Source organism: Rattus rattus, chromosome 14 (assembly GCF_011064425.1).
Source record: "Rattus rattus isolate New Zealand chromosome 14, Rrattus_CSIRO_v1, whole genome shotgun sequence".
Classification (NCBI taxonomy): Eukaryota; Metazoa; Chordata; class Mammalia; order Rodentia; family Muridae; genus Rattus; species Rattus rattus.
The window spans coordinates 61078263-61098090 of record NC_046167.1 but is presented as its reverse complement, the minus strand read 5'-3'; the positions used below and the strand labels follow the sequence as shown (position 1 = coordinate 61098090).

The following is a 19828-nucleotide window of genomic DNA, read 5'->3' as shown; positions in this document are numbered from 1 at the left end:
GGTGGGAAACAAGGATCCAATTATGCCCTCCTCCAATTGATTAAAAAAGAACCAGAGGACAGCACCTGGGGAGGGGACATCATGGGGATGGCATGACAGCCTCACGTGCACAGCTACCTCCGAACTGTTTCGATTTAAATGAAATCGAAGCTGACTAGTGTTCATTATAAGCAGATGAAAGGAATAAAATAGGGGCATTAGCAGTTTAAGTCACCACCTTCTCCTACTGGTTTACAACTGGCCAAGTCAGGGTCTACACTGAACATTATTTACCCTTCCTTTTTTGTAAAGTTGCTTTTTGGTTTTCAAGATTTACTTCTTTTCATGTGCGTTGGCGTTTGCCTGCATGTTCGTCTGTGTGAGGTGTCCCTTGGAACTGGAGTTACGGGCAGCTGGAAGCGGTGGGTGCTGGGACTAGGTCTTCCGGCAGAGCAGCCAGTGCTTCCTACCTCTGAACACCCATCTCTCCAGCCCAACTTAAGTCACTTCTTTATCCTCCTGATTTAGGACTACCAAAGTCTACATTGGACATATTTGACCTTCCTTAATACATTAAAAAAATGTAATTTGATCTATGAACAAGTTTTTGGTTGGTTTTGTTCTGAAAGAGCTGCATTACACTGGCCACTGAGCTTCAGTGACTCATCCTAACCATAAGCAAAGGGGAGGGAGCGAGGGAGGGAGGGGAGCCCAGGACCAGGTAAGAATCATGGGTTCTTTCACAGACATGAGGCTTCTAGGATCATTTACCAGGCAGAGTAAAACAAAAGACCACGGCAAAATAAAGTTAATAAAACAAAAATAGCCTTGCTTATGTCAGAAGTTTGCAGACAACGTGAAATGATGGCTCACCATAACCCAAAGCCAAGTGACTCCATTTTCTATGACCTCCTTTCATGGAGCAAGTGGGTTTTCTTCATGTAAAATAGGTAAGTCAGCAAGAAAACCATGAGACCTCAGCACTGCTCTTAGGCAAAAACGTCTCCTCGTGCCCCAGGAGAGGAGCTGCTGTTCTGACTTCCATGGTGAAGGAAGATGTTTTCTTCCACTTGCCAGAACTTCTGTGTGGAGAACTAAAGGCAGCAGCAGCAGAGAGCAAAGTGCCCTCCCTTGTTACTCACGCCGAGTCTGCCGACTGGAGTCGCTATTAGCCAGCCTCTTCCTGCCATCTCTGCTGCCTCTCCTCCCTCCTCCTGGCATTTGGTTCACGTTTGTAAGAACTTTTGGGCCTGGAGAAAAGCAGGTAACACGCATGGCATTTGTTCTGCATGGAGCTGCTCTCTCCACTCCTGGCTGTGAGCAGAGCTGGCTGTAACAATGTCTGAATGTCCTAACCCCACTGGATTTCAGAGTGTGGCCATGTGGCAAGGTTGGCCAGGCATCTTTCAAGGGGACAGCATGGCTATGCTAACGTGTACCCTTCTTGTCTGGCTTTTCTCCAAGAACCATCAAGGGCCAGACTCCTATCTGAGTTATCGGGGAGCAGCAATGGGGGAGATTTAAGGGAAATACTAACTCTGCTGCAATGCCACATGTGAGGAGACCCAAAGTCCAACCAGGAAGGGAGGCGCAGAGATGAAGAAACTCTTCTCTGAAACTGCCCAGTTAGTAACCAATCTAGACTGAAATGACAGAAAGAGAAATAGAGATAGATAGATAGATAGATAGATAGATAGATAGATAGATAGATAGATAGATGGATGGATGGATGGATGGATGGATGGATGGATGGATGGATGGATGGATGGATGGATGGATGGATGGATGGACGGACGGACGGACGGACGGACGGACGGACGGACGGATGGATGATGGACGGACGGATGGCAGGCAGGCAGGCAGGCAAGAAGGAAAGATCATAAGTACACAGACAGACAGAGGCCTTCCATTGGCATTCCATTTTTCTCTTTTTATTCTGTCAATAGTCCACTCAAATTAGGAAATATGATAAGGAAATAGAAACATTAAGTCATGAAAATGAACGCTAAGAGAACCATGTGTCTCTCTCCAACGTTAGAAAGACACCGCCCTCTTGCTAAGAGACCATGCTGGGAGGGACACTCCCATGCATTGCTCATCCCTTACAGGTTCTAGTCCCTGGGAGACAAGATACTTTCTGCCATAAGATCAATGTTTGCACATTGATTTGATTGTTAACACAAACCATGGGCACTGTAGAATTCAGAGCAGCACAAACACAGTACAGTGGTCTCCTTTGTTACCACTCAGCAAACATATTTGCATAAATAGCCAAACACTGTCCAGTCCCATAAGTGTGTTTACACTTGTACATGTCCACAGACATGAGGCCACACCCTTCATTTGTTTTCACACATACTGAAAAAATAGGAATGTATACGCTATATTTCAGGTTTGGTTTTCTTATTTAACAAAGTCATCCCCATCCTTTGGAATAACTAACATTGTAACATTCGTCTGAGCACGCCTGTCTTACACCAGAACACACATGTGCATCACGGTATCCACAGCCTGTGCTACTACATGACAGGTTCCTGCAGCACTCACAAAGGGGCTGCATCTGCTTTCATATTGCCAGCAGCGGGCACGGGCACCAGAGAAACGCACTGGAGGAGATGCTGAGGCTGCCTGATGTCCAGAACTTCAGCGCTGGCTTCTGGCAGGAAAGGCCAGAATTCTGAGAAATGCTACCGGCAACTCAGAAAGAATGATGTCTACACAGGGCTGAGTTTTACTTACCTTTTTTGGAAACTTCTACCCCATTAAGCTCTTTTTGTGCTTCTTCAATTTTGTCTGAGGAAAAGAAAAAAGAAAAGACACACATCAGTCATAACAAGGAATATAATAAAACGCACACATTACTTATGAGCAGTGACAGACAGGTAACACACTCAAACCATTTATTTGTGAAAAATTAAAGTAAAATTCCCTTCAAATTTGCAACTTTAATCAGTTTGTAGTTATAAGAACCTCTTTTAATTATTGTCCCCATAATGCAAATTACTACATTTTTATTTGTTCATTCATTCATTCATTCATTCATTCATTCATTCACTTCGATAGGTAAGGTCTTGAGTGGCCCAGGCTGCCTCAAACAGAGGAAGAAAGTCTTCAACTTGGGATCCTTCTGCTTCCACCTCCAAAGGTGGGTTTTAGCATTCACTTCCATGCCTGATTTACTTGGTGGTAGAGATTAAACCCAGGGTTTTATGCTGATGGGCAAGAAGTCCACCAGCTGAGAGTGACCCAGCCTCTTACTGCATTCTAGATACTCAATTTTATAACTAGGAAGTACTTTTGTGGGCTAAAAAGTATGTCTAAAAATAATAATTTCCTTATATATGATGGGTACCCAACTCAGGATTTGTTAAACAAATGCTTACTAGATAGGGATCAGCATGATTAAGGCAGATGGTGCTATGGACTAATACAGTCTGAGTGTCCTCCAAGGGGTGACATGTCATGTGGTAAGGTTGGTCTTTAGTTGAGCAGTGTCCCAAAGTCCTGAAGTGTTAAAAAGTAGGACTGCGGAGGGACGTCTTTAGGACGGAGGGAAATACTCTCAGAGGGGCTGTGGCTGTTTTCTTGAGACCCAAGTCGGTTCTTGAAAGCAACAGTGTACAGAACAAGTCTGGCTACTCCCCAGCCTCTCTGCCCTTCGTATGTGAATCCACCATGAGGAGCCCTCCACGATGTGACCTACCAGGCGGTGCTCCAGCACAACGGGCTGATCTGGATGAGGCTCTTGCAGAGCCAGCGGCTTCAGTATTTAGACTGCGAATCTTGAACTGAGTAAGCCTTTTCCCTTAGGGAGAATCAGCCTGATGTATTTCACTAGTGACAGAAAAGGACCTAGGACTACCACAAGAAACCAAGCTAATGAGTAACTGAAGACAATGATGGATTGAAGTGTGCTGTGACAGAAGACTGTCTGTTCTGTGACCATGCCAGAGACTATCTAAAGTAAGAGGATGTGGGAAGAGACAGCACAGAAAACCATCATGGACTCCCGAACAAGCAAACACAAAGCTCCAAAAGGCAGGTGTAGCCCAAAGGCAAAGCATCCAGGCCAGGAAGTACTGGACCCAGAAGTAAAAAGACCCGAGGGAGGTAGGGCTGGAGAAATAACTCAGTGGTGAAGCGGTCGCCTAGCGTGCACAAAGCCCTGGGTTCAAGCTTCAGCACTGCGAACACAAACAGATGGGTTTGGATGCGTGCTGTACAGGGAAGGGAGGAAAGTACGGCCCGGGCTCCGCTGATCACCAGTCTGTGGCTCTAGGCACAGTCGGGTTTAAAAACACATCGATGTTCAGCTCTTTATGCATTTTGTAAGACTGTACAGATGATGGTGATGCTGGTATAATTCATTCAAGTTCAATGTCAGACCAATGGCAATTACAAAAGGCACAGACTTCCCAGGGTACTGCTCTGTACTCCATTAAGCACGGTGCCAACAACTACATAACATTTTAGATATCTCATCAAAGTATAATTTAGATAAATGCTCTACAATACTGTGCCAAGTAGCCTCTGGCCTCTGCCACATGTCTCTAGCCCCAGACTGCCGCCATTACAGACCCTATTGCTCCTAGCCAGGGAGTCCATCCATGGCCTCTGGTATAGGACCAATCTCTAAATGCATCAAAGAAGCATTCCCTACCGGGGCCTTTACAGCTGCTGCGGCTTCCCTCCCTATCAGCTGCCAGTAAGGCAGAGCTCAAACCACCTTCAGTTCACTCATCAAACTTACTTCAACTACTCAGTGCTCATACAGGGAGCAAGCTAGTGTGAGCTTTGAGACCTTACACTGCATTGCTATCCTAAGGAATGGATGCACCCCCAAAACCCTGTCCATTTGCTTCCTGCTAGATATTATCAGAATGCAAGTGCTGTGAATCCTGCCCGCCCACTTCTCTAAGCAAAACATGGTACCTGGGGATAGAACATGTTTAATGCATGCAAGACCCTAGAAACACCACAGGCACAAGAAGAAAAACCAAGAAGAAAGGACTTCGAAATTTTCCACAAAGAAACGATAAATATTTGGGGAAATAGGTATTTTTAGTGATTTTGAACGTTATACAATGGCCACATACCTAGAAATATCATGTTGCTTCACAAAGATATATAATTTACATGGTTTTGGCTAACAGTTGAACCTTAAAATAAATAAGACTCAGAATGGTGTAAAAACACAGACGTAGCACTAAGCATCTGTTTTTCTCTAAAACAAACAAACCCGAAGTCAAGGGCAAATCTGGATGAACGAAGTGACCAAGTACAAAGGCCATGCTTTAAACAAATACTGCGTACACTGTTGATATTCAAACTGCAAATAAACAAATCATATGCCTTAAATACACAGCCCTGAGAAACATAAACACTGTTTTATTCCCAGAGAACTGTTATTACGGTGCCAGCAGTTCATCTAACCCTTAGTAGAGAATGATGATGCATATATTATATGTATTCACAGTTGTGACGGCTGCAGTTTCTAGAGTTTATGCACATGTAATTTGACATTATTTAAGAAAAGCAGCTTTTGATTAATGGATTCTACTGTCGCTCAAAGCAACAAAGATTTAAGATTTAACAAATGCTTTAGAAACGGTTATTTAATACCAAGGCAGGCCATGCCTATCTGGCTGTGTAGAATGCCGAGGCTGGCCACATCTATGTGGGTACTTAGAACACTGGCCACCCCTGTGTGCACGCCACACAGTTCTTTACAAAAATGACCCTGACCATAAAATACCAGTCTTCATTTTTCAATCCAGCTGCCTTATGTCTTGACAACAATGCGACACAGACGTGGGCCCTGCCTCAGAACAAGTGTCCTCAGTACAGGGGGTGTACACCTGCAGCCCCAGTTCAATGGGCGAGCGACATCTTCAATTAGAGCTGGGAGAGCTTTGCTTCTGTCAGTTTTCACAGAATGTCCTCTTTATATCTAACCTGGGCTTTACAATTCTAACCAACATGATGCATTTTCAACACTCTGAAATTTCAGATAGTGGTCGTGTCTCATGTGTTTATAGTTCATACAAGGCAATTTATCAATATTTAATGGAATGTATACTTTTCAGTGTAACGCAAAGCAAGAGACACAGTTTTACACCCTATCCTTAGAGAGGACGACGGTAACTCGGCAGCACTGACTACACCACTGCCCTTCACAGCCTTTACGACTGACTACAAAGGCCCTGTCCTCAGAACACTTCCTGCAGGACTCAGTGTTGGCTGCTAGGCTACAGCCTGACGTCATGAGAAAACGGAGCATCTCTAGTAAGGACAACATGCTGGTGGCGGTTACTCTTGGTAGTCAACTCCATGGAGGCAACCTCTGGGCATGTCGTGATAGCCTTTCCAAAGAGGCTTTCTAGAGTGCGAATATTCACCGTGAATGTGGGCAGTATCGCCGCATGAGGTGGGGTCATAGACTAAATGAAAAAGGAGAAAGTGTCCCCTCTCTCAGCTTTCTGACTATAGACACAGTGTCACCAACACTCTGCCACATCCAGCCACAATGGCCCACGGTACTCCTCAACCATGAGACAAAACAAATGTTTCTTTCCTCAAGCTGCTATTGTCAGGTTTTGTCATTAACACAGAGGAAAAACACCCAGTGCATGTCCCAGCAGTAACATCTTACTGTAACTCTCACTTGGGAAAAGAGGGGAATAGAGGCTCGGAAAGATGGGGTATTTGGTTCTAAGACAGCCCCTACATTCCTTCACCACCACTGGAATCTGGGACCATCAACTGCACAGAGTGACTCATTCAGGGTTTGCTGTGTCAAGGTTTAATTTTACTCATGTCAGTTTCTAATGCTATGCTTCTTGCTTCTCAGGTTGGCCTCACAGTCTCTATTCTAAATCCCCGTGTCCTCTCTCACAAATTATTAAAATGCAAAGAAGTAGAACCTAATAAATTGTTAAAAAAAAAAAAAGAAAGAAAAAAGAGAAAGAAAAGGTCACCAGTTTACTGTCATTTGACTGAAAGAAGAGAAACAACAACGTGGTTGGTTTTACTCCTGGGTGCAACGTAACATCCTCTTTCTCTCATAGGTCAGAACACCCGTTACTTTCTGTCAACTGCCACAGCCACTTCGGTGACAGCAGACAGACCACAGTCTAGTACCAAATGACAAGGTGCACTTAAGCATGTGCATGTACTCTTCAACATAAGGAACATCCCCAGTCTTTGCTAACCCCCTAACCCAGGGCTTCTGCTATTACTATGTCTCTTAACTTATAAGCTCTGTATCTCCGTGACCTCTGGACAACCTATGTCTGTAGGGAAGAGAACCACTGTGGCAAACCTAAAAATGGAATTCCAGACTACTGATGTTTCAAATCACAGAACAGTGAAATAAATGAAAAAAAATTCAACTCTGAGTTAATGAATCTAACAAATGGAAGAAAGATCCAGTTATCAAAGATCCAGTTATCAAAGCGACACAAGAAGAAGAAGGGCTGACCAGAATAATATCGCAGGTGACATGAAGACAGCTGGAGCAACACAGAGAGAACTAACTGGCTTTCAGTGAAGCTCTAGGCCTAGAAGCTTGCCACATGCTTTCAAAAGTAAACAACAACAACCAATACTTTCTAAAGAATTCCAAAAGACAAGACTCACAGGTCTTCTGACTTACTTTCCAAAGGTAATATAAAGCCAACTTTGAACAAGTTTTAAATGAATATGTATCTATGCCAAGAAGACCGTTCGCAGCACAGATGCTCGCACTCAAGTACTGCATCATAAGCTCATCGCTCGTCAGAAGCACAGTGCGGGCCGAGCATCCCTCAACCTAGTGGAGTAAGGCCAGACAGGCTTTGGATTTTGGAATTCTTTTCATATATATGATATATCTTAAAAATAACACTCATGTGTAAACACAAGATGTATTATGTTTCCTACACACCTCTAACACAGCCTGAAAGTCCTTTATACAGCATTTCACATGAGACTTACCATGTACAGTCAACTACGGAATTTTCTCCACGATGATCATCATGTCAGTAATATTTCAGATTTTTAGTACTTCTGACTTGGGATTTGGGGACTAGACATGCTTAGATGGTATATAATTTTATAAGAGCAACAGGATAAGAAGAGAAAGTGACTTGCATAATATCCACAGTGTTAAGTCACATCTGACTGTACTCTGAACAAACGCCTCCATACTGAAGAGAAAGGGGACCTGATGGAGAAGTAACCAAGCATTATTAACAAATGTATCCAAAGAGATGAGTCCAAGTTCATGGTGTCCATTCTACCCAAAGCTCTAAAGGGAGTTGGTCCTGGAGAGTTCCTTCTCCCCTCCACCGGACTCTCTTCTTACCCCAAGGTGCCTTCCCTGCCTTCCTGTTTCCCTCACTAAATTCCATCTACTCAGCAGAGGTCACCTGAGCCCCCCTCTACAACCGTAGAAATCACACATGAAGTACGTTAAGCACAATGACAAGTATGTTACCAATGGCGTGGGAAGGGCCACACATATGACAGGAGAGTAGTTAGAAAGAAACCTTCCACAACACATACTCATCATTTAGCTTCAAAGTGGTCCTTAAAAAATACTCTTTCACTCAGGGAAGACAGACCACAAAGGTGAATTGGGCAGGGCCAACCATATACAGACACAAAGACACACAGCACATATTTTTTTCTGCCCAATATATAGTAGTTTTATTTCTGGTTTTGGAAAACCTCCACACCACTTTCCTCAGAGCTGGCTACAGCTTTCACTCTATCCTACCCAGTGTGTAACCCTCCTGTTCTCACATCCACCCCCAGCAGCAGCTGGTGGTGGTGGTTCTGTTTTCCATTTGCATATTTTAATTAATTAATTAATTAATTAATTAATTACTTTACATTCTGACTGCAGTTTCCCCTCTCTTCCCCTTACATCTACTCCTCCTCCTCCATTTCTGATCGGAAAAGGGAGGCTTCCCAGTCCATTAGTATTTTTTATTCCACCCTATTTTCCTCAATTACTAAATTATCTATAATGATAGGAATGTAAAAATAAAAACTTAAGTTCAATAGAAATTAATCCTAACCATATGTACCAGTATAGGGATGAGAAGTGCTGTGGGCCAGTCACTGAAAGACAGAAATACATTAAGTCCTGCCGCTACGGAGGACGAGACACTCAGGCTGGGAAGACTTCATGACTTGGACATACAAAAAAAGGCAAGGAAGGGTTAGTGGGGAGCAGCTAATAATGTGAATGTAGAAAGGATGGAGAGAAACCAAAGTTTGATTACAGAGATGGCGTGAACATAGCAGAGATGGATAACAAGACCCCACTCACACCACAAGATCTTTGGAAACACACCTCCTTAACAATGACACCTTTAGGAAAAAACTAACCAAGACTAGGGAAGGAGAGACACTAGGGCGGGTGTCAGCCCTATACTAAATTCATTTTCTAGCTGAAAACACAATGTCTGAAAAATACAAAAATTAAAGAGTCAACCACTGCAGTAAAGAGGCTGCAGGGATCTTAGTGTCTAGTGATGGGCTCTGAGCTCCAGGAACATGGACAATGGCTCTGAATGACATAGAGTAGAGGAGACAGGCTGACTGGGCAGCAAGAAGTTCCTTTCCTATGAGAAAGAGTCATAGAACAGACAAGGGTATTCCCTGTAAGGCACACTGCACTGAAATATCCACTGACAGACACTGAGTCCGTCTCCGTGTCTATGGGCTACACAGCTTTCACCAAGTCTGTCTCGGTCTCAGCTCTAAGGAAATCTTGGAATTCCCAGAGAAAAGCAGACAAGGCTCCACTGGGCTGTGCCTTCAAATTCAGGACCAGCTAAATGCAGAGCCTGGCCACCTTGCTGTTAACTCCAGTCAGGGTCAGGGAAGAATTGCAGACACACAGACATTCTGCTGAACTCTCTAGTAGGCCTGTGCCACTGTTTCTGCTGTCCCTTGATAGATGGCTCCTTCCTCCTCTGGAGACTTCATTTGGGGCCTGGATCAGCAGGAACTGTGGAGTCCACTGTGCTTTTTACTCTTCTACTGACAGTGGGTGTGAGGAGATGTGTTTGTTTATGAGGCAAGGTCTCACTGTGTAGACCAGGCTGGCCAGGAGCTCACTGTACTCCTGACTCCGTTCCTAAGACCTGAGAAAGAGGCATGTGCCATCACACTGGCAAAGAATTCTTTTTATGACTTTTCCCCTAGAGGACACAGAAGACAAGAGGGATCTTCAGGTTAAGCATATATTTCTTAACAAGCAAAAGTCAGGCCAGTTTCCCAAATCTCCAGCTGTCCCAGGACTCACCCAAGCCCAGAGATGGGACTGTTAACCCACTCCTTCCTAAGACTTGCCAAAGCAACTGGGCCCGGGGCTGGCCCTCCCTGACACTGCTCCAGATCCTGGTCTGATGACTTTACAGAGCCCCACGGTCCCCCTACCGCACATTCCAGTCACCTAGTATTCTAAACAATATCTTGATGCCAAGGCTGCATTCTGTACCAACTGAATCAGCATTTTTAAAATGTTTCTCAGGTGACTCCAACAAGCCTTGACAAGTGATATTCTCTAAACTATAAGGATTATCAGGGTAGGATTCAAACATGTAGGGAAAAGCCTCATCAGCCGACTCTTGAAAGCCTCGTGTTCTCAGGGGCACAGATGGCTACCTCAGCCATCCACCTTATCAGTGCTGACGCTGATGCCAAGGGACGCTTAGGAAGGTGGAGGAGGAACACCCACATGCACCTCCAAAGCCAAGAGCTCCAAACTACAGGTTCACAACAATGTCCCACCAAAAACCACGTCAAGAACAACGTCCTACCAAACCACTCACGTTCACAACAATGTCCCCACCAAAACTACACCTGCTGGCAATGTCCTACCAAAACTACACACGCACCCACAAACGTCCCACCAAAACTGGGACTGGCAGCAACCTCAACTAGTATCGGCCCTGTAGTATGGTCACTGTCCAGCTAAAAACACAGGCTTGAAGATACAAACATGTAAGCTGTCACCTACTGCAGACATTGAACGGACTGTTTACAGAAAAGTTCCCCACCATCCTTCAATGAATTTAAGCGATTGTCCCCATGATCTGCACTGGGGCACAGAGCAACACCCATTTCTCTTTTTCACCATTGAGGATTTGATGCAGCAAATGACGGGAGTAAAGTCATGGTAACTAACTATGGTGGAAAGGTAAGGAAGCAGACCCTTTTTTAATTCATTAATTAATTTAAGAATTCACTTATATCCCATCACAGTCCTGCCTCCTTCCTCCCAGTTCCCCTTTAAAGTCCCCCTTCCCCTCCCCCTTGGGTACAGGAATAAGTCTCCATGCAGATCCCCTAACGATCGGAGCGGGGACTGTCTCTGACTCTGCTGACTGCCAGTAGGTCCCTTTCCCTAGCCAGACCGTCTTTACTCTGACCACTAATGCCAGGGTCCACAGATTGCTAACCTTGTCAGCAATGGGTTCCAACAAATATATGGCACACTCACATGTGTCTTCATGTACACATGTACACACACACACACACACACACACACACCTAAGGAAGCAAAGACACATGAAGTATGGACCCCAAACATTAACCAAAGCTGCTCTGATTTTCTGGACCATTGGTTGTATGCCTCATCCCTTGTCAGCAAAAGACAAGGTCTATTCGCTTAGGCAAAAATATAAAAAAGTGTTATGTACCTGGTTGGGTGGCCAACATTTTGCCTATGGTCAAAGTGCCTCCCTGCACTAAATTTTCCTCTGAGATGAAAATATTCCATCCTGCAGGAAGTTCCTTAACCAGGAAAGTAAGCAAGTCAAAATCGCTTTAGGAAGTCCCTGACTAGATTCACTAGAGCCCTCCCTGGCAGAGTAAGCAGTAAGAGCCAACTCCCCTCAGACAGGAGAAAGCTGAGCTACAAAGACTGACACCAGACCAGTAACCTGAAGAAACAGAAAACACCGGCAGAGCTGTCTAGAAGAGGTTAAGATCAAGTGAAGCGCCTGGAAACGACGGTCTCCAAGCCGCTGAGCCGCCTGTAGGCTGTGCAGTGTGCTCCAGGTTCCAGCGTTTGCGAGATGTCACCCATGCTGGGCTGGTTCTGACTCATTCTGCTCTGAGTAACCCCTCACCTATGTTCCTCTAAGTAACCCTAATAAAACTCATTGGCTCACCAAGCGGGGCTTTGGTCTGTTATGAGATCCCCGTCTGGGATAAGCAGATACGTGTGTTGCATTCTCTCCAGGAAGCTTTGTGACACAACACTCCTGCTCTCCCTGAGCCAGCCTTCAGCCATGCCCAGGGTCTTCACCACACACTCCCCCTCAGGAACAGACACACTCAGCACGGTGATTAACTGTCCTACAAGCTAGGTAAGTCATATCGGGTAGCTTGGGGTTCTGACTTTGTTAGAACAGGATGGTCTAAACCAAGGCTGATGTGCTGGTGCTGGGGTGGCATGGGGAGCAGAGGCTCTTGCAGAAGACAATGGGGATGGAGATATTATGGGTCTAGTAACATGAAGAACTGCAGAAACACGGGGGATTTTTTGTACTTTCCTAATCTTCCTATCAGTTGCCAGCCGCCTTCCTGCAGGATCTTTCACACCCTCCTAATGGGAAGAGAGACTTCGGTGCTAGGCAATTCCCACCACCATCGATATGAAACGTCCAGGAAGCACTTCCTCATCCCAGCAAAGCAGCATCCCTTCTCAATCCTTCCCAGAATCATACAAGGCCACTGTGGGGGAGGCGTAATGGCACACCCCAACAGGACACTGCTGTGTTCCAGGACCTCAGATCACCTCAGACAAGCAAGCCTACATCTCTAACATGTGGGAAAGGAGAGGGTAAAGAATTCTCGAGAACAAAAGTGGCAGTGGTCATCCCCTAGGGTTTAAACAGCAGTACCCATGTGTATGGAGAACTGTGTAGGAAAGAAGGTAACCATGTTCCTTCAAGAACCAGCAGAGTGAAATGTGGGTCTCCACCGACACTCTGACGTTTTCTTTTTCAGTAACAAGCATTCTTAGCTCACAGCCACTGGATTCATTCCCCATGCTCAGCTCATCCTCCCACTTTGAAGCAGTGATATGAGTGCACTTTCCTCAGGAAGCCCTGCCCCATCCCATGCTAGAAGAGAAGATACGAACAGCTACCACAGAGCATCTGCTCTTAGCCACCTGATATCCCGAGCTGACATGCTTTCTCTTCCAGTCATGCACAGGGTTGGTAGCAGCATATGAGCAGAGTGGGCTCTATGTTACCAGTTACAGCAAACCACGGTATTCATTTGAGTTAGCCTGGATCCCTGCTCTGAGAGAAAGCACTATAACTAAGGGGAAATGTGATCTGAGAGGCAGATCACCGATTTGAAACTCGTTTTCTCTCACGCTATGTTTCCAGCAGGGCCCATGAACGTGTGAGTCTGCTTAACGGTGCTTCAGACAGCGCACCTGGGAAGAGAAGCATCTGCTGGCAGGAGCCACTGGGGCTCCTCCTAGGCTCTAGCCTCTGCACGCATACCTGGGCTTCCTTCAGTAAGAATCATGTCTATGGAGAATTTACACTTCAGGTTTCCCATGAGCACATCTGAGACTGTCAAACGCCTTACTCCACAGGACAGCGAGTAGCTGGCCACTCACAATGTGAACCACTTCCATTTCTTGAACCACGACCACTAATGACTGAGCCAATGCACATAAAACCTACAGCGTGAGCACGGGCTGCTCTCTGTTTCAGTATTGCTGCCTCCTCTGAAATTCATGTTTGAAATGAATTCCAGTGAAGAGTAGGGGAGGTGGGGCTAATGGTAATTACCCGTGTCGTGCAAGCCACTGCAGAATGGCTTGCAGTGGGAGGTTTGCTCTTTGCCACTCTCCTGAAACACAGTCAGGGCCTCCTGCGCAGTAAGCAGGCCCTACCCAGGTGCCAGCAACTGGTCGTCACCTTCCCACACTCCAGACCTGTCAGGCCCACACTGTTTTCTTCATGATTGCCCACTCCATGGCATTTTACTACAGGAGCACAAACAATGGTGTCCCTGTGTCTTTGATGAACATTACATGGTTATTTTACTCTTGTGAATTTTTATTCAAAGGACAAACTAGGGGGACATAGAATTTTAAACAACCAATGTAGTTTTTTTTTAAAGTCAAATTCTATACCTTTTCAGCGAGAAAAAAATAATAACCACATAAACAAAAGTTGAGAAAAATACTCATTATGTTAAAAGCTAAAAGGAGCTAGTTGGGGTGAAGAGAGAGGGAGGGACGCAGAGGGGCAGGGGTCCTTTTCGAAGAGAACAATAACTAAAGTTCATATATACATTCTAGCCTGTGGCTGTTTACTACAGTCTGCTTATTAGCTTTTAAAATCTAAAAACACAAAAGGGGAAAAAAAACTGTATGAGATACCATAAATTATATGAGGCTCCCAAAGCCTAGAGAATCTGCCATCTGCTTCTTTCTAAGATGCTAACAAACTGATTCATGGAAGGAATGCAGTAGAGGGGAGGGTAATGTAGTCATTCTTTTCCTCTGTGTGTGTGTGTGTGTGTGTGTGTGTGTGTGTGTGTGTGTGTGTGTGTGTGATTCATGCACACATGTGTAAGGGAGACAGCAGCCTGTGGAGGGGAGCCACAGGAGGAATGTTATTCCTCAGGGGACGACCACCCGTTTCCCTCCTTTTGTGAGATGGGTCATTCAGTGGTCTGGAGCTGGAACATGTGTCTGCCTCCTGGCTGAGCTGGGACTATGATCGCACTATCACCTCTGACTTGTATTTTGTTTGAACTCAGAGAACCAAGTTCAGGTCCTTTGTTTCTCAACTGTCTCCCCAGCCTTATACTTTTTTTCAACTTAAGAGGTAACTCAGGGCTTCAAACAAAAACTAACAGCGCATTATAAATAAGCACAAGACAGGACCAGAGCTCTTCTGAGAACCCCAAGCCCAGGTGCTCCTATCAATAGCAAACTTTGCAATCCCAAATCTTAGTATCACTGAGCTGCTTCATGCTGCTCCCCAGGAGTCTGAATTTCTTTACTGACCAATACTTCCTGATAGGAAATGACAGCCTTCTACCTTCTAATACACACTACAAAGAGCAAGTGAGTTATCTGCCATGAACTCTCCTGGGAACCTGAGAGCATCTTCTCTGACGTAAGCACTTTCTAGTTTCTCCTCACTCTTCCTGCCAGACAAAGCAAAGTGTAAGGACTCACACAGAGTTTGTCAGTGCAGAGGCTCCTGCAGGAGAGTGGGGAAGTGTGCAGCAGGAAAGGACACCGCATGTGAGAAGCACAAATTGTGAGGAGGAGCCCAGGGATGAGGAAAGGGTTCTGGGAACTAAGCAAAGAGGAGCTATGATGCACATGCATGATGCACACATGTGCGCGCGCACACACACACACACACACACACACACACACACACACGAGCTCTGCAGCAGGTGGCTGCTCCCACTGCATTCAGCACCTTATATAATTTACGTACAGAGATCTCCCTTAACTATGGTTTTGCTTTCCCTTATCTCGTTTCAATTACCCAATATTAGAAGAAGGAATATTCCAAAACTTATTCCTAAGTGACAAATAACTTTATTACAGTACATTGTTATGATTGTTCTACTTCAGTAATTAAAATTTTTATAATCCCTAATTTATAATTTAAAACTTTCTATAGTAACTGTATGTACAGGAGCCAGCATCAAATACAAAAGGTTCAAAAGAAGTTACCTTGTAGGCATCTAATTAGGGTCTTGGGCTGTCATCCACTCTGGATAATGGGGAAAGGAATGGCAGTCAAGTGTAAGCATTTAGAATCAATAGGTTAATAACCAACTGGAAAAGTGACCAAAAACTAAACCACCAAGGGCCTGTGAGCATGGACAGTCAAGCTCACACATGGAAATGACCCAGACTGTAAGACTAGAGCATCCCAGAGGGAGACGTCAGAGAGAACACTGACACAGTCACAGCCAGACATCTCAATTCTGGCTGGGAACTGAGAGTTAGATTTCTCACTTATTTTAATTGTTTCTAGTCTATACTCTGTCATATTTTGTTGCTACAAATGTTGAAAGTTTTATTTCAAATGTCTATTGTACTTTAAATAGTATTACTTTTCATATTGTACAAACTTACATATTTATAAATTACTTATTTTTGTTTTAGTATTCTGACAAGAAAGTTAAAAATCACCAAGAAACTCAAAAGGTACTGACTGACCAGACGGGTAGGACTCTAACCATACATTCTATGTCTACATTCCTATACATATACTTACTAGAGAAATAGTCATCTAAACAGTCATGTAGGCTCTCATGAAGTCAGTTTGTAAGTGGTCAGGGGATTATGTTTTCCTGGGTAAGGCTTTTACATTCACTTTAACTGCAAGTTTAAAAGACTGCAGGTTATTTGAGAAGTGGCACTTGTTATTATGTATTTGATGTCTGTTTCCTCCTCCCATTTAGTGGTATTGTCCTTTCTAATGGCAAAGGCACTTACATTCGTTACTTTCCTTATTGCTATGGCAAATATGGGAAGAAAAGCAGCTGATGGGAAGAGAGGTTTATTTCGGCTCACAGCTCAAGGGTGTACTGTACGGTGATGGCAGGAAGTCCAGTAGGAGGAAAGGGAGGCGTCAGAGAGACAAATGCTGGTGCTCAGTTCCCTTTCTCCTTATTCAGTCACAGATCCCAGACCACAGGTTGATGCCACCCACATTTATTGTGGGTAGGCCTGCCTCGATTACCTCATCTGGCAAATTCCATAGAGAAATGCCCATATTTGTTTCCATGGTGACTCTAAACCCCATCAAGTTTACAGTGTTAGCCATCATAATACTATTATAAATATTGTAAGATATTCTCTTAATTTAGTCAGAATGTTGACCAACATTCCAAGGTCAATTAAGAACTTTTTTCATTTATTTTAACATAACCTAAGTGGCATATTTTCCAATAATGACCCCTCAACCATGAGAGTCAGAAGAGGACGTGAAACACTGCACATAAGCGGTGGAAGTGGGAAACCGAAGCTGAAAACGGACCAGCTCACAGTCCTAGTCATCAGCTACTGATATGACTACTATGTGGGGACCTGCAGTCACAATCAGCCCAGACACTGTCCCCGGTTAGCGTCTCTGAGACAAAGCCAATGGCAATGCTCAGGTACTCATTCCCACAGTCCTGAGACCTGGGGTCTCTTTCCCACAGTGGTTATCTCACTTTACTGCAAGGGACCCACGCCAGACCCAAAGTCCTCAAGGGAAGATGCCAGCAGTGTTTCTCAGCACTGTCCCTAGTACCACACTGGACATATGACCCTTGCCACGACCGACAACCTAGACAGTGGCATCACACAAACGTGGTGACTCCTCACTGTTCTACATTGTACATGGCTCTTCAAAGGCAGGACAGAATTAAAATTTTATACCAAGAAGGCACATGAGCACAGACAACACACACACACACACACACACACACACTGAAAATGTTTAAAATTAACTAGAGCATTTGATTAGTCCTTTGCCATGTCTCAGTGGGATAAATGAGAGGGCAGCTGGACTCCCACAAGAGGCACTGGGGAAAGGGCACACGGGTTTATTGCTTCATGGTGATGACTATAAATAGATTAAATATATTTATGATCAGTAATTTTCTACGATTGCTTTAACTTCAAAGGTAAACAGTATCAGCTACTAAGAGATAGATTTCATTAAAAACAGAAAGTTACTTTTAAAGCTTCAAAGTTTCAACCTGTGTTCTAAACTCTAGTGGCCAACCATTTGCTAAGAGCCAGCTCTTTAGTACTGGCCAACCCCTGATAAAGCCCCTGACCTGGTTTTCAAATAACTAGTATTTATAAAACATTATCACCAAATCTGCCTATTAAAATATATAAAGTCACATTTTAAGGGAAAAAATTGCTCTGGGTCCATTAATACCATCTTTCCAAGCCATTAGCCTAAATAATTAGGTAACAGCTCAGACATTTGTACGTACATGTGTATTGTATACATATATGTGAATAAGCCCTTGTTTGAGATAAACCCATCATGCAACCGATGCCATGTATGCAGTCTGCTGTACTGTCCACTGCTATCCTGACATAACAGCTCATGGGAAATTATGAGTGCTGCATGTTCTTAGCGCATGCAAGTGCCTCTAAACACATAGTTATGATAATATGTGCCGTGCATGGAATTTCAACCCAACCTTCCTAAGCCAAGCAACTGTGAGGATGCATGTGCCTTGAGAGTCATCACGGCTGTTCATAAGGCTCACAAAAGGACACACTGGGCCAACTCAATGCCACATGTAAGGTAATTAGACTTGGAACTTCATAGGCACAGGCTCATCTCAAGTCGCCAAACCCAAAATGGCTTTTCAGCCATTCTTAGGTGTTCTCACTGTTTGGGGAGTCTAAGTGCATGACAGAAGTCGTGTTAAGCAAGTGGTGAGGAAAACATATTAACAAGCACCCAGGTGTGAGAAGCCCTGGAACTGTAATGTCAGAAGGACAGACACGATGTTATTACTTTGAATAGCTGATAAGGTTCACTCTTCCCTAAGTCCCTGAGCTATAAATAACCCAGCAAAACAAAATCAATGTACGGGCACTGCTCTTAATGGAATGGAGACGGCACATGCTGTTTCCAACTACGAAGAGTATTTCTTCTTAGGGGCTGGAGGCATGGCTCCATGGGAAAGCACTTGTCTACCCCATCACCAGCGTAAGAAAGATAGGGATGATGGAAGAGCAGGAGGAGGTGGGTGAGAGGGAAGCGAGAGGAAGGGGGCAGGGGGAAGAAGAGGAGAGCATACTGTGGCACAGCACAGCACTAACCTGGGACGTGCCGGGTTAGCCCAGGCACAGTAACTCTCAGTGTGACCCTGCAGAACCATGCTGTAACATGAATGTTCTGTATTCTTCATGGACACCAGAAAGGCGCCCTGCGTAACTTGGCAGATTGTTATCTTCCAGGCGGCACGTTTAACATCTCTTGCCTATGAAGTCCTTCTGACCGTCACTGGGTCTACTGTAAAGTGGACCATCAGCACCTCAGTGACGTCATCAACTCCATGATGGGGATCTATCGTGCTTTTCCATCCCAACTCACAGAAATATCTGCTGATAATTCCAGAAAGGGATCAGATCTTTCCCCGTCCCACACCACACAGAACATCATCTACACCATATGGTTGGTGTGATATTTAATTGTAGCTCATTCATCCATTATAACTTGTGGTCTTAGGTAGACCTTGGGCTTTCTATTCTTATGTGAATCCTTTCTATCTTTGATGCTCTTTGTTTAGCTATTATTTCCGGGTTATTTTCTCCTTGTTTTGAGATGGTGTCTCAAACGCCTATCCCCCTGCCTCTGTACTGAGAAAGAAGAAATGCACCAACCCAAGGATGCAAGTTGATGTGTGTATGCTGGTGAGCGCTGGCACAAGTTATGTCAAGGCCATGATTGGATAGTAAAAAAGTAAGGCAGGGACAGGGATTTCGTAAGAAGGGAAAGAAGGGGAAGAAAAAGACTCAAGATGGAGATGAGGACGGCCCAGACCCTGGTGGTCCTGCATGGCCTTAGGTAATTATGTATTTTTCTTAAAGGATGGATTTCTATAGGTAAATTTATCTCATCTAGGTGGGCAGTTTATATCCTTATCAATTGATTGTGAGTTTATTATGTGAATGCACTGTGGATGAGAATTTAATATATAAATCTGATTGATAGATTACAGCTTATTGAGTCATGATTTCACGATAATTGGGAGTTTATACTTTAACTACCAGGGGGCGGTGGTTGAAAGTGTGGACAGAGTCCATGCAGGGAGTCCCCACAGG

General features: G+C 44.5%; 1 long non-coding RNA gene across 1 annotated transcript in view; it reads right to left on the bottom strand.

Moving 5' to 3' along the window:
• Nucleotides 1-2701: 2701 nt before the first annotated feature.
• Nucleotides 2702-19828, bottom strand: part of LOC116883653 — a 69773-nt gene continuing 52646 nt past the window's right edge. Inside the window, exon 3 of the long non-coding RNA XR_004385777.1 lies at nt 2702-2772. This is a non-coding gene — a long non-coding RNA (uncharacterized LOC116883653). The remainder of the gene's footprint in view (nt 2773-19828) is intronic.